This window comes from Capricornis sumatraensis, chromosome 18 (genome assembly GCF_032405125.1).
Source record: "Capricornis sumatraensis isolate serow.1 chromosome 18, serow.2, whole genome shotgun sequence".
Taxonomy (NCBI): domain Eukaryota; kingdom Metazoa; phylum Chordata; class Mammalia; order Artiodactyla; family Bovidae; genus Capricornis; species Capricornis sumatraensis.
In genome coordinates this window covers 44211242-44223893 of record NC_091086.1, presented here as the reverse complement: position 1 = coordinate 44223893, position 12652 = coordinate 44211242, and positions in this window count along the sequence as shown.

Here is a 12652-nt window from a genome sequence, read left to right as displayed (position 1 = left end):
GTCGGTTACACGTCACCAGACTGGAGGCATTCCAGGAGTGGAGTTGTTCATGAAACTCTGCTTAGTTCTTCCCAAGAGGGGACGTATTCCTTTCTTTCTTCCCAAATTTAAGGAACTATTCTGGGAAGGATGTCTCCCACCACTCCTCAACTGACCATAGACTTTTAGAAAATAAAAAGTAAGACTATCAATTAGCAAGGGTGCTTACCCGTCTTACTTTGGAACACTAAAGAGCCAGCCAGGAAAGAATGGAGCATGGTTGACATTATAAACAGAGGATTTTGAAACACCAAGATTATAAGTCATCTTTAAGGAAAACGTGTTTTTTTAAAAAAAAAAAAAAACCTGAAACACATTTTCTCTTCAGTTCAAAAATCATTCCCTAAGGAAGTCTGCAGATTAAAATATAAGGTCACTTCTTATATTATTTTAAACAAGTCAAATGAATGAGCTCTGTCTCTACTAGAGGTCCCAGAGTCAGGTGGGTGGTCTCTTATTTGAAAAGGTTTTTGACTCTCATCAAAAGTTCTCAGAATGAGTAAAACAAGATATTTCTTTGTGTTGGAACAAAAATCTTAAGCTGGAGTGGTGTTTGATTTGATTGTATTTGTGTCCATGAGAGAAATGGTAGAAGATGAATCGGTATGAAGCCATGTCAGCATGGTTCCAAGAGAAAAAAAAAAAGACTTTGGGGCATTAGTTTCAGCCAAGGCAGCTACCAGGTTTAGAGGAGATTAATTTTTTTTTTTTTTACCCTGTAAGGAATATGCAGTCAAAGATGTGAAGTGGGAGCTGTCAGACAATACCAACTGTGTTTGAGTTTCTGACTGAAAATGGTGAAGAATGGACTTAATTATGCTAACAGATTGAAAATCTAGACATACATCCTCTGATACACAATTAGAGATATTTTTATATAGATCACAAGCATTACATGTGTACAAAAGGTAACATTAGGCTGTGGTGGAATAACCGTTTAATGTCAAGACTCTATTCGGGAAATACACTACAAAACTTATGTATTATCCATGGCCGTCCTGACACCAGTAGAGCAAAAATTAATCATGTCAAATTAACTCTGTTACACAGTGTGATCTTTTTTAATACTAACCATCTCTTACGGAAAGCAGATCCTCTGAGATGACCCTCTCGCCAGCCCATCACAGGCTCTGCATATCACTTGTACCCAGTGTGGACTGAGAAGCATTACTTTGTAGATGTATTTTCAATAAAGAAAAAAATTAGTTTTACATGATATCTTTGCATGTTGTTATTATTCTTCTCCCTGAAGGAAAATAAACTTTTCATTCAAGGAACTATTTCAGTGAGGTCAGGATAATGCTGGGAAGGATGCCTTGCAGTTTTTTGGTTTGTTTGCTTTTTTTTCTTTTTTTAGATTTTACTAGGTAAAATCTTGGAAGGCCCAGCTAGGGAACCCAAACAGAAGAAAATCAGAAAGGACATACTCTTCCTGCCCAACTCCTAAAACTGAAGCTGGAAACAGGAGGAGGTGAGGGAAGCGTTATGCTTTAACAGCCTGCATTTACTTGTTCATTTCAGATTCAGATTTCTGCAATAGAGTGAATCATTTCCATGTTGGGATTAATTAGAAAAATGTAATGCCACCAGTGGTTCTTCCAAAAAAAAGTAATTTCCTGTCTGACCTTCAAATTAGGTAGATTTATCTATGTGATGACTGCTGCCATTTGTGAAAAGAGCTGAATAAGATCTCAAAGGATATTTCAGAAACAGCCAATGTGCCAGTGAACCGTTCTATTCATAAAGTATGAATTATGAGTAACTGCTTTTTTTTTTTTCTGTCATGCTTTTTAATAAAGAACTGAAAAGCAGTACCATGGAATGCCCAGATTAAAGCTGTGTCTGGAGACCTTCTAATCTAACCCTCTTTAGCAGGTGGCAGCCACCTAGAGGAGGGTCTCTTAAGTATGGTCCGCAAAACCCCTAGATCAGGGGTCCCCAACCTCTGGGCCACAGTAACGGTATTTCCTGTCAGATCAGCAGCAGCATCAGATTAGAAATAAAGTGCACAGCAAATGTAATGCGCTTAAATCATCCCAAACCATCCCACCACCACCACCCTATCCGTGGAAAAGCTGTCTTCCGTGAACCCTAGCCCTGGTGCCTGAGAGGTTAGGCACCACTGTCCTAGATCAACCATGTGAAGACCAGTGAGCTCATACAGCCCTTGAAATTGTAGGAAAAGTCCTGGGCATTTGCCTTTCTGCATGGGAGCAATCTTTCATTTCCACCAATTTCTCTAAAGGGTCTTTTGACCAAAACATTTACAAATCACTGTTTGACCAGTCTTTTTACAAGGCATCTATGATATTTGAATGGTTGGGTCTGGAAATGCCCACAGCCTGAGGGAATCAAACCAGCTCTGGCCACCCTAAGGGAATCCGCATCTATGGGACTCTCTGGATAAAGAAGCAATCAGGAAAGTGCCACAAAAAATTCCCCCCTAGGAAGTGCTTCTTCCTGCAGTCACCAGTTTCCTTCCCGTCCCAGTCGAAGCTGGATTTTGCCTCCGCCCCCAACCTCCACAGCCACGCCTGAAGCTGGTCAGCGGCCTGTGGGAGACCTGGAGATGCCATTAGAGTTGAGGGACATGGCAGCCCGGTCGGTGTGCGCCTACGGCGGGGACGGGGAAGCCGGCATAGATCCCTCTGTGTCACAGATCTGTTCACAAATGGAACTTTGGAAAATTTTCAGATTCACAACTTTTTTTTTTTTTTAATGTTTCTGATGAGTAAACACACTCCTAACAATTTTTCTTACAATCCAGCACTGTGAGAAGTTGAGCGGCTATTCGTGCTTCCCATATTTATCCCTTCAACACCACTGCCCCTCTCCAAGCAGGATTTTTCTCTCCTAGGCTGAAAAATCTCACGTTCCCAGTAAAATCCCTTCTTTTTCTTTTTTTGGTAAGTCTTTATTCATATACAGAGTGTTGAAAATAGAGATTTTACTGCTGTTAATTGCGTGGGTCGAAAGGAAGGGTTCATTTCGCGCTGGAAGGGGCAAAGCGGGGCGTGGAGGGGGCAGGCGCGCTCCTTCCGGGTGGCCCGCGAGGCCCTTGACCTGAGGCTGCTGTCAGTCATCCGGCCTCCGCGGCGGCGCGCTGCCCCTTCTCCCACCCGGGTGGTCCCAGAACTGGGGCAACAATGACCAGCTCTGTGTGGCCTGTACCGGGGCCCAGAGCCGTTGGTAGGCGTCAAGCCGAAAGCAGACTCCGAATGAATAAACCGTCAGAAAAAGCCGAGAAGCAAGAGCCGAGAAAGCTAAGTTCGAGGAAGGCCGAGTTCTAAGAGAGAAAGCGGGAGATTGAAAAACTCGGGGATAAATGAAGCAGGGTCTGGGGGAGCGATACCCATAATAGCCACCGGGGGGAGCCCGGAGCTCTTCGCAGGAAGGAACTGCACTTCCTCTTGGAGAACTCGCTTGAATTAGCTCAATATGAAATTCCAAGGTCTGCAATGCAGGGGGAAGATCAATATGTGAAAGCCATCAAGGGGTTTAAAATTCTGCCGCGCCCCACTTCCCTTTTCCCTCTGGTCATCCTACTTCTCCAGTCCTCTCTCCCAGGAGCCTCTTCCTTTCTGGATATTCTCTGTTTAGTCTCCCCGTTGGACCTGCCTTTCTCTCCTCCCACTTCCTTTTTTGGTACCACCTTGTTCCAGATTATTATCTTCACATCCTATCACTTATGTTTCCTAAGCACAAAACAGGTACTCAGAAAGTGGCATGGGAATTTTTTTTTTTTTCAGCTCATCTTCCTTTATGCCTGCGAAACTTCCCTCTTTATCCCTGCAAAACCAGTGTCTCAACCTTCAGCTTGGAAACAGTCTCATTTTATTGAACATACACATTCAAGTAGGATTGTTAGATAAAATATAAGAGAGCAGATAAATCTGAATACTAACAAATAATGTTTTAGTTTGAGTATTAAATAGCAAATAATGGTCTAGTGTAAGTGTGTCCCAAAATATAAGGGCAACCTGTATTTTTTAGTTAACTTGGCTACCCTGCATACAAGTGAAATGAATAATTCAAGACTATGCTTGCTTCAGTGAAATGAATATTATAGGTGACAGAGTTCGTGTGATTGTTAAAATAATTATCCTAATTTTTAATTTCTCTTTGTAGACAAAAACATGTGTAAAAGGCAGCCCAAATCTGGGACATTTCTTCTTATTTATTTACTTTGGGGACGTCATCACTTATTATGTGCTTGTAAATCACTGCATGGTCTTAAATAAATTAGATAGTGTTTCAGTTATCCATGCTTGAAATATCTTAGACTCACATCTGTTTTTCTTCTTTTTTCATGTTTCCCCCTTTCCTTCTCTTACCCCTTCCTCCTGTCCTCCCCTGCCCCTACCCAACTCCAAACATAAGATATTTTCTGTAATCTGTTACAGAGCTGAGCAATTTGGCATTCACATATTGTTTTCCAATGTGAACATATTTTTTTCATTTGGGGTGCTCTTTTTTAGAAACGCACCCATATTCTTTTCATATTGCACTATCCAAAGACCGTCATTTTCCAGCTATTGTAAAGTTGGAAAGGAAGCATTTTTCAAAGTCTTCTGGGGAAACTGTAGCCTCTGTGGTTGGGCATCATTCCCACAAAAGCCCCTTCTTTCAGCCGAGGCTGAAGGATATTAAAAAGCAGGGCCCAACTGGTGCTGCAGAAGGAGCACAAAATATGCCCCTTAAAAATCATAAAGTCTTTCCCAATAATCACATACACACAGCCAGCTTACAGTGGTCTTGCAGAAGATGGTGTCAGATGACAACTTTTGGGTTTCCTTTCCAAATCTGTAGGTTCAGGAGATCAAAAAAAAAAAAAAAAGGCTGAAGGCAGCTAGCCAGGAGCTTGCAGACATAGCAGGAAAATATAAAGAAGACCATCCAAGAGTCATCTCAGCCCCCAAAGGAACTGACGATCCGTCTGGGGAGAACTTAGCACTCAAAGTTCTGTCAACAACACAAGTCTGAAAACTATCACCAAATTCCATGGCCTTGGCACTACAGGGCTTCAATAAAGAATTACTCCATGTAAGCTGATGATGAGCCATTAGCTGAAGAAGCAGACCATCTACACATGTGTTAGGAAACTGACACATCTAGGCTAAAAGTATCAATACCTTCATGCTTTCTCAAACTTAAAGGCCTTTGGCTGCCTTCAGAGTGATGGTTGAATCCAGACCTGTACATGTGCTGGCTGAATCCACACTATTAACCCTAAGTTCTTGGGCAGTTTCTTCAAGGTCCCTGAACTATCTTGCTTAACCCTGGAACATAATCTATTGGCTTCATGGTGATAGTAGTTACCTGGACAAGGAAATGTGAGTTCAAGTCCCTGGCTTGCTTTTTTTCCTTTCTTCTATTTATTTTTTATTTGGCTGTGCTGGGTCTAAGTCGAGGTGTGCAGGATCTTTAGTTGTGGTACGCAAATTCTTATTTGTGGCATATGGAATCTTGTTCCCTGACCAGGGATCGAACCTGGGCCACCCCTGCAATGGGAACTTGAAGCCTCAGCCATTGGACCATCAGGAAAATCCCTGACCTGTTTTTAGCCAACTGTGGTACCTTGACCTAAACCTTCAGTCTCCCCTGTAAGTCCTCATCTGTACACATGGAGGTTAAATGAAACCCAGATTCTCCACACCAATTTTCCTCTCAGGTTTCCGTATACCAGAGGAGGTTGAATGGGGCTCTATGGTCAACCACACTTGGCTTCAGCTTTCCTTATCATCAACAGGTATAATAAGACCTCCGTAACATATAATGAGAATTAAATAAATGAAAATTCTAAAATTCTCAGCACAGCTCATGGCACTTAGGAAGATTCTTAAGGTGTCTAGAATAAAACCAGCTTAGCAGAAAAAGGAGGCGCACGGATGATGCTGGAGGAGGGGAAGGTGGATCCTGACTCCATCTGAGTCCACAGAGCAGGAAGGAACTCCCCGAGGATGCCACAGACCAACCTCCTCTGGGAGGGAGGTTTCACGGAGGCCCATCACCCCTAGAAACAAGTATCCTGAGAAACTGCCAGGCCGGAGGGGCCCAGGCCTCTGCGTGCACCCGGGGTACAGGCAATCCCTGCCAGTCTCCTCCGAGGCTTTTGTCAGGCCCGGCTCTCCCAGCAGCCCCGCGCTGCATGGCGGTTTTGTCAAGGGCACAATTCGACACTCTGAGGGGACCACCCAGCTTCCTCCCGGGTCTCCCAGAGAACAAAACCACCTCTCTGTGTGCCAGCGACTTCCCCCTCTGCCAGGCCTCCTCCAGCCGCCCTGCTCCCTGCCAAGGGGAAACGGAGAGGCAGTCAGGCCCACACTCTGTGGGAACCCACGGGCGGGTGCGCTAATGAGCTGCCCCCAGCTCCAGGCCAGGCTCTTGGCACCTGGAATACTGCTGCCACCCTGTGGCAGAGGTCTTTCTCTAGGCTCTCCGGAGGGCCCCTCCAGACCAGACGAGGCGGAAACACCGGGCACTTGCTGGAAGCTCATGACTGAGACTGGAGCAAACGCTAGAGAGACAGACGATGGTTCAGGAGTCTGAAAGAAAAGGGAACCCAAAGTAGTGTATGTCTATGACAGGGATTCCCAAAGTGTGGTCCCTGGACCAGCACTATCAGTATCGCCTGGGAACTAACTAGAAATGCAGATTCGCCGATTCCACCCTGGATCTACAGAACCAGAAAAGCCCAGCAGTCTGTTTTTACAAGTCCTCCAAGTGATTCTGAAGCACATCGGAGTTTGAGAACTACTGGTCTAGAATCTAAAGAGAAATGGACTTTGGAATTGACAGACCAGGGTCCTAATCCCGACCTTGCCTGTTAACTGTGTGACTCTGGGCCAGTTAATTCACTTCAGCATACCTCAGTGGGCTCATCCCTATCAGGGTCATAATCATTCCTATTTTCTAGGATCTTGTTGAAGATTCTATCGGAAACACAGGTAAAAGTCGAGTACATGCACCTGCCTGATCAGTGGGGCATGTTTGAGGTGTTATCATAATGGAGTCATAAACTTGTTTACAGTCTCACAAGGATAAACAGAGAAGATGCTGCCCTTCATCTGTTTACTGTACAGATATTGATCGAGTGCCTGCCATGTGCAGGCACAGTCATGGGCAATTTAGGAATAGCAATGCACAGACAATTCTAAGAAATGTGGAAATGCATTCGAATAAATGTGGACTTATAAGGATGCCTTGGACTGAATACTAGTCCCTCCAATAGGTTGAAGCCCTAAGCTCCAATGTGATTGCATTTGGGGGCTTTTAGGAGGTAATAAGGTTAAATGCAGAGAAGGCAATAGCACCTCATTCCAGTACTCTTGCCTGGAAAATCCCATGGACGGAGGAGCCTGGAAGGCTGCAGTCCATGGGGTCGCTGAGGGTCGGACACAACTGAGCAACTTCACTTTCACTTTTCACTTTCATGCATTGGAGAAGGAAATGGCAACCCACTCCAGTGTTCTTGCCTGGAGAATCCCAGGGATGGGGGAGCCTGGTGGGCTGCCATCTATGAGGTCGCACAGAGTTGGACACGACTGAAGCGACTTAGCAGCAGCAGCAGCAGCAGGGTTAAATGAAGCCACAAATATAGGGATCTAATTTGACAGAATTTGTGATCTTCTCCCTCTCTCTCCACACACACACACACACACCCACACACACATACACACACATATGCCAAGGAAAGGTCATGTGAGCACACAGCAAGAAGGCTGCTATCTTCAAGCTTGAAGGAGAGGCCTCACCAGAACCTGACCATGCTGACACTCTAATCTTGGATTCCCGGCCTCCAGGCTATGAAAAAATGAAATCTCTGTTGTTTAAGCCACCCAGTCTGTGATATTTTGTTAAGACATAGGCTCAAATTGTAATCATTGTGAGGGATAATAAAGCTGTGTAAGAGCCTGGAGAGGGATTGGAGAACTATTTAAACAGGGTGGGAACTTCCCCGATGGTCCGGTGGCTAAGACTCCACGCTCCCAATGCAAGGGGCTTGGGCTCAATCCCTGGGCAGGAAACTAGCTCCCACATGCTGCAGCTTCTTAGCTGGGATCTTTCCTACAAATGAAGTGAAGTCAAAGTCACTCAGTCGTGTCCAACTCTTTGTGACCCCATGGACTATACAGTCCATGGAATTCTCCAGGCCAGAATACTGAGTGGGTTGCCATGCCCTTCTCCAGGGGACCTTCCCAACCCAGGGATTGAACCCAGGTCTCCTGCACTGCAAGTGGGTTCTTAACCATCTGAACCACCACGGATCCTCTGTTTTATCTCTCACTTCTCTGTTGGTCCTTCAGGTTGACAAACCCAGTCCTTGCCCAGCTAAATAGTCTTCTGTGGTAACTTGGCATCTTTCAGTGCCATTCCCTAGACTTTCTGCTCCCTCTTCTCTTCTCCACCTTCTTCCTCCAGCCCTGGGACTCACTCCCACATACACAAGGTTACTGTTCAGACCTGCTGGCTATCGGCCTGATATCCACACTGCACAGGACATGAAAGAGGTCTGAGTGAGCAAACCATACCATAATACCCTCTGCTGGCACAGGGCAGCCCAGCACAGAGGTCTCTGCCCATGGAGTTCTCCTCAGCTTGGGTAACACCAGCTTCTTAAAGAAGTTACTTCTGTCCTGGCTGCATCTCTTTTAATAGCTACCCCCATAACTGGAAGGGATGGGGTTCTGCCACCCACTGTACTCCTTCCATCAATCTCCCAATGAAACCCCGACTGTCTAGTTCACCAGGCCTGGGTTTTGATAAGCTAAGGAAGGACGTGAGGAAACTGAGACAATTCACAATGCCTGCTCTCAGGTCTATTGCCTCGAAATAAGATCTTATGTTGAATCAGAACGTGAATACCATTGATTTCTTTCTGCGGTAATTATCCTAATTTCTTGAGGCAGATAAGTGTCCTTAGCCAGGCTTGGCAGAAAATATATTCCGAAAAGCAAAAGAGGAAATCTTGTCAACTTTTTCCTGCCAAAATATTATGTAATGATTATAATACCAATTATTATTATAGAAAAATGAGGCTTTAGTGATTAGGGAAATTTCACTGGGGTTCTTTTTCATTCAGGTGATTTTTCCAGTGTCTTTTCAAAGACACTTTTCACTTCTATCTAAGAAATCCCTTTTGGACTTCCCTGGTGGCTCAGAGAGTAAAGCGACTGTCTACAATACGGGAGACCTGGGTTCAATCCCTGGGTCAGGAAGATCTCCTGGAGAAGGAAATGGCAACCCACTCAAGTACTCTTGCCTAGAAAATCCCATGGACAGAGGAGCCTGGCGTCCATAGGGTCGCAAAGAGTTGGACATGACTGAGCGACTTCACTTTCACTAAGAAGTCCCTTTAAGATGTATTCATTTATCAAATTCAGGCTACGTTAGGCTTTTATGTCTGGCATAGGTTTCTCCCCCATCAGTGTCCTCCAGTTGTCCCCTCCATGAGGTTGTGACTTGCCCTGGGTCAGGTTGCCAGTCACCTGGGTCCTTTGCTGGAAGGAAAGACTATGGATCCATGCTGGGAAAACCTGGCGAGTTACAGATGATGGGGTTACAACGAGTCGGACAGGACTTAGCAACCAAACAGCAACAAACAATGTGCTGGGGAAAAAGCTGAAGAGTCTTAGAGCTCAGACCCTGTCAAGGACCCCAGCCCCTGCAGGGTCATGCTTGAACCAACCCCAGCCATTTTTCTTGATTAAGAGTCCTCTTGAAGTGGAGAAGAGGCTTGAAGTAAAAATAATGGACATGTTTTTCAAATCCACTCCCCAAAAGGACAGGAAACCTTTGACATAGGAAAGAGGTCACCATTTTCTATTCATTTCCTGCCTTAAGGGAAATAAGAAACTAGAGTGACACTCTCGGGGGCCATTATTGGATGAAATCAAGAAGTCTCTCTAAGTAGAATGGAAAGGACTCCCTCACCTACATGTCTCAAACGCCAAACAGATGCTCCCTTGTTCCCACCTTGGCCCAGCTATGCCTTTCTGAGATGCAAGTTACCCCAGAGTAGTTAAGCAGTCAGGGCCTTACAGTCAGGAGCCTCAAGTTCAAATCAGACACTTCCAGTTACTCAATATGTGTCCTGGGACACTAATGTCATTTCTCTGAACTTAATGTTTTCTCATCTGGTGGTTTTCTGGGGATTTAATTAGGCAATGCTTAGCTTAGCAGGTAAAGAAACTGCCTGCAATGCAGGAGACGCAGGTTCAATCCCTGGGTTGGGAAGATCCCCTGGAGAAGGAAATGGCAACCCACTCCAGTATTCTTTCCTGAAGCATCCCACGGACACAGGAGCCTGGAGAGCTACATTCCGAAGGGTCACAAAGAATCGGACATGACTGAGCACACACAGCATACATGTATCTCATGGCCAGCACACACATATGCTAGAGCTGAGCACAGCTGAAAATCCGTGTCTAGTCCAGCCACACCAGGTATTTGCTGCTGTGTCATTTCTGACTGGTCAGCATCCATGCATCAGTGATTGCAAAGTATGTTCACTATCACCTCCAGGTACTTTATCATTAATGTTATTATTCTTCTTGTTTTCACACTGTGTATCCCTGGTGGCTTTATCTTGAGAGAGAGAGAGATATCTTACCACAGGATGGCAGCAAATAATCTTCAAAGTCCTTCCCAACTCTAAAATTCCATGAGTCTCCAAAAATGATCTATAGCTAGAACTGAGTAAGGCCAAAGAGAACTCATGTCAAAGCTGTGGGAGGTGGTGAAGGACAAGGAAGCCTGGTGTGCTGCAGTCCATGGAGTCTCAAAGAGTCGGACAGGACTGAGAGACTGAAAAACAACAAAAAGAGGGCTGAGCTGTAACAACTGTAACTCCAGCAAGTTGCTAGAGCCACAAGGAGCATCCTTCTCTGTTCATTCCCATCCAGGCAAGAATCTTCAGGAGCTGCTTAGAGAGTCTATGGATGTTCCTAGAGCTCAGAGCGTTTCTCCACCTCCCTGCCTTCCTTCTCTTTAATCCTTCGCTCTCCCTTGATTGTGTATAATCTCTCTCTCTCATTCTCCCTGGCCCTCAGACTGAGGACTCAGACAGCTTACGAGTTTTTCATTTCTATTCCCCCTAAGGCATTATCTCTCTCATAATAATTCCTTTGGCTCTGTGTTCTGAAGCTTGCCCCCACTGACATGGTCCAGGATCCAAATGTGTATATATATATATATATATATATATATATATATATATATATGTATATATGTATATATATACACCACATTTTCTTTATCCATTCATCTATTGATAGACACTTATGTTGCTTCTATATCTTGGTTACTGTAAATAATGCTGCTATGAACATTGAGGTGCATGTATCTTTTCAAATCAGTATTTTTGTTTCTTTTGAGTATATACCCAAGAGTAGAATTGCTAGCTCATTTGGTAGTTATATCTTAATTTTTGAGAAAACTTCACACTGTTTTTCACAGTGGATGAACCAATTTACACTCCCACCAAAACTGTGCAAGGTCAACACGTATTTATCATGTACCCCAACTCTGGCTTTAGAGTATTTATCATGTACCCCATCTCTGGCTTTAGAGAGGTAAGTTTGAATCCGGACTCTGCTGTCTGCTAATTGTGTGACTTGGGGAAGATTTACACCTTCTCTGAGCCTCGGTGCCTTCATCTGTCAAATGGAGATATAACAACATCTGCCTTGCTATGGTAGCTGTGAGGATAGTGATCGTGCACACGTAAAGCAGGTAATCACAGAACAAGAGGCTTTACTGTCACAAAACAGATTCAAGGAATTTATAACCTAATGGGGAGCAGAGATACAGTTACAACACAAGAAAACACTGCCAGGCTTTCCTGGTGGTCCAGTGGTTAAGAATCTGCCTTGCAATGCAGGGGACACAGGTTCGATCCCTGGTCCACGGGGCAACTAAGCCTAGGAGCCACAGCTATTGACCTGTGCTCTGGAGGCTGAGAGCCACAACTACTGAAGCCCATGTATGTAGAGACCATGCTCCAAAACAAGAGAAGCCACTGCAGTGAGAAGCCCATGCCCTGCAAATAGAGAAGTCCCTGCTATCCACAGCTAGAGAAAGCCCGCTTGCAGCAACGAAGACCCAGCTTGCTGCTGCTGCTGCTAAGTCGCTTCAGTCGTGTCCGACTCTGTGCGATCCCAGAGACGGCAGCCCACCGTAAGTAAATAAAATATTTTTAAAAAAGAAAACACTGCCAACGTTCACATGGATTCTTATGTCAAGGATTCAGAAGAGCTGAAGCGCTAAGAAATCAGTCTCTTCCTCAGGTGACATAATTCAGAGGCTCTTGCAGACTGAAAAAATCCAGGCAGTTAATTATAAAACAAATCACATTACCCTGGTAATAAGTATTTATTACCCTGCAAATTAAAAAGTCAGTTTTCCCAGCTCTCCCTCAGCATGTCACAGGGCTCCTCAGCTAGAATTCTCCAAATGGGATGTCTGACCCATAGTCACGTGCCCATTCATAATTCTGCCTTAATATCAACAATATTTTGAGCACCTACTGTTAACCAGCCAAGCTCAGACCCTAGCAGGGAAAAAATCATTAAATGAGCAATAGTATTTGTGTGATTGGGCTTCCCTGGTAGCT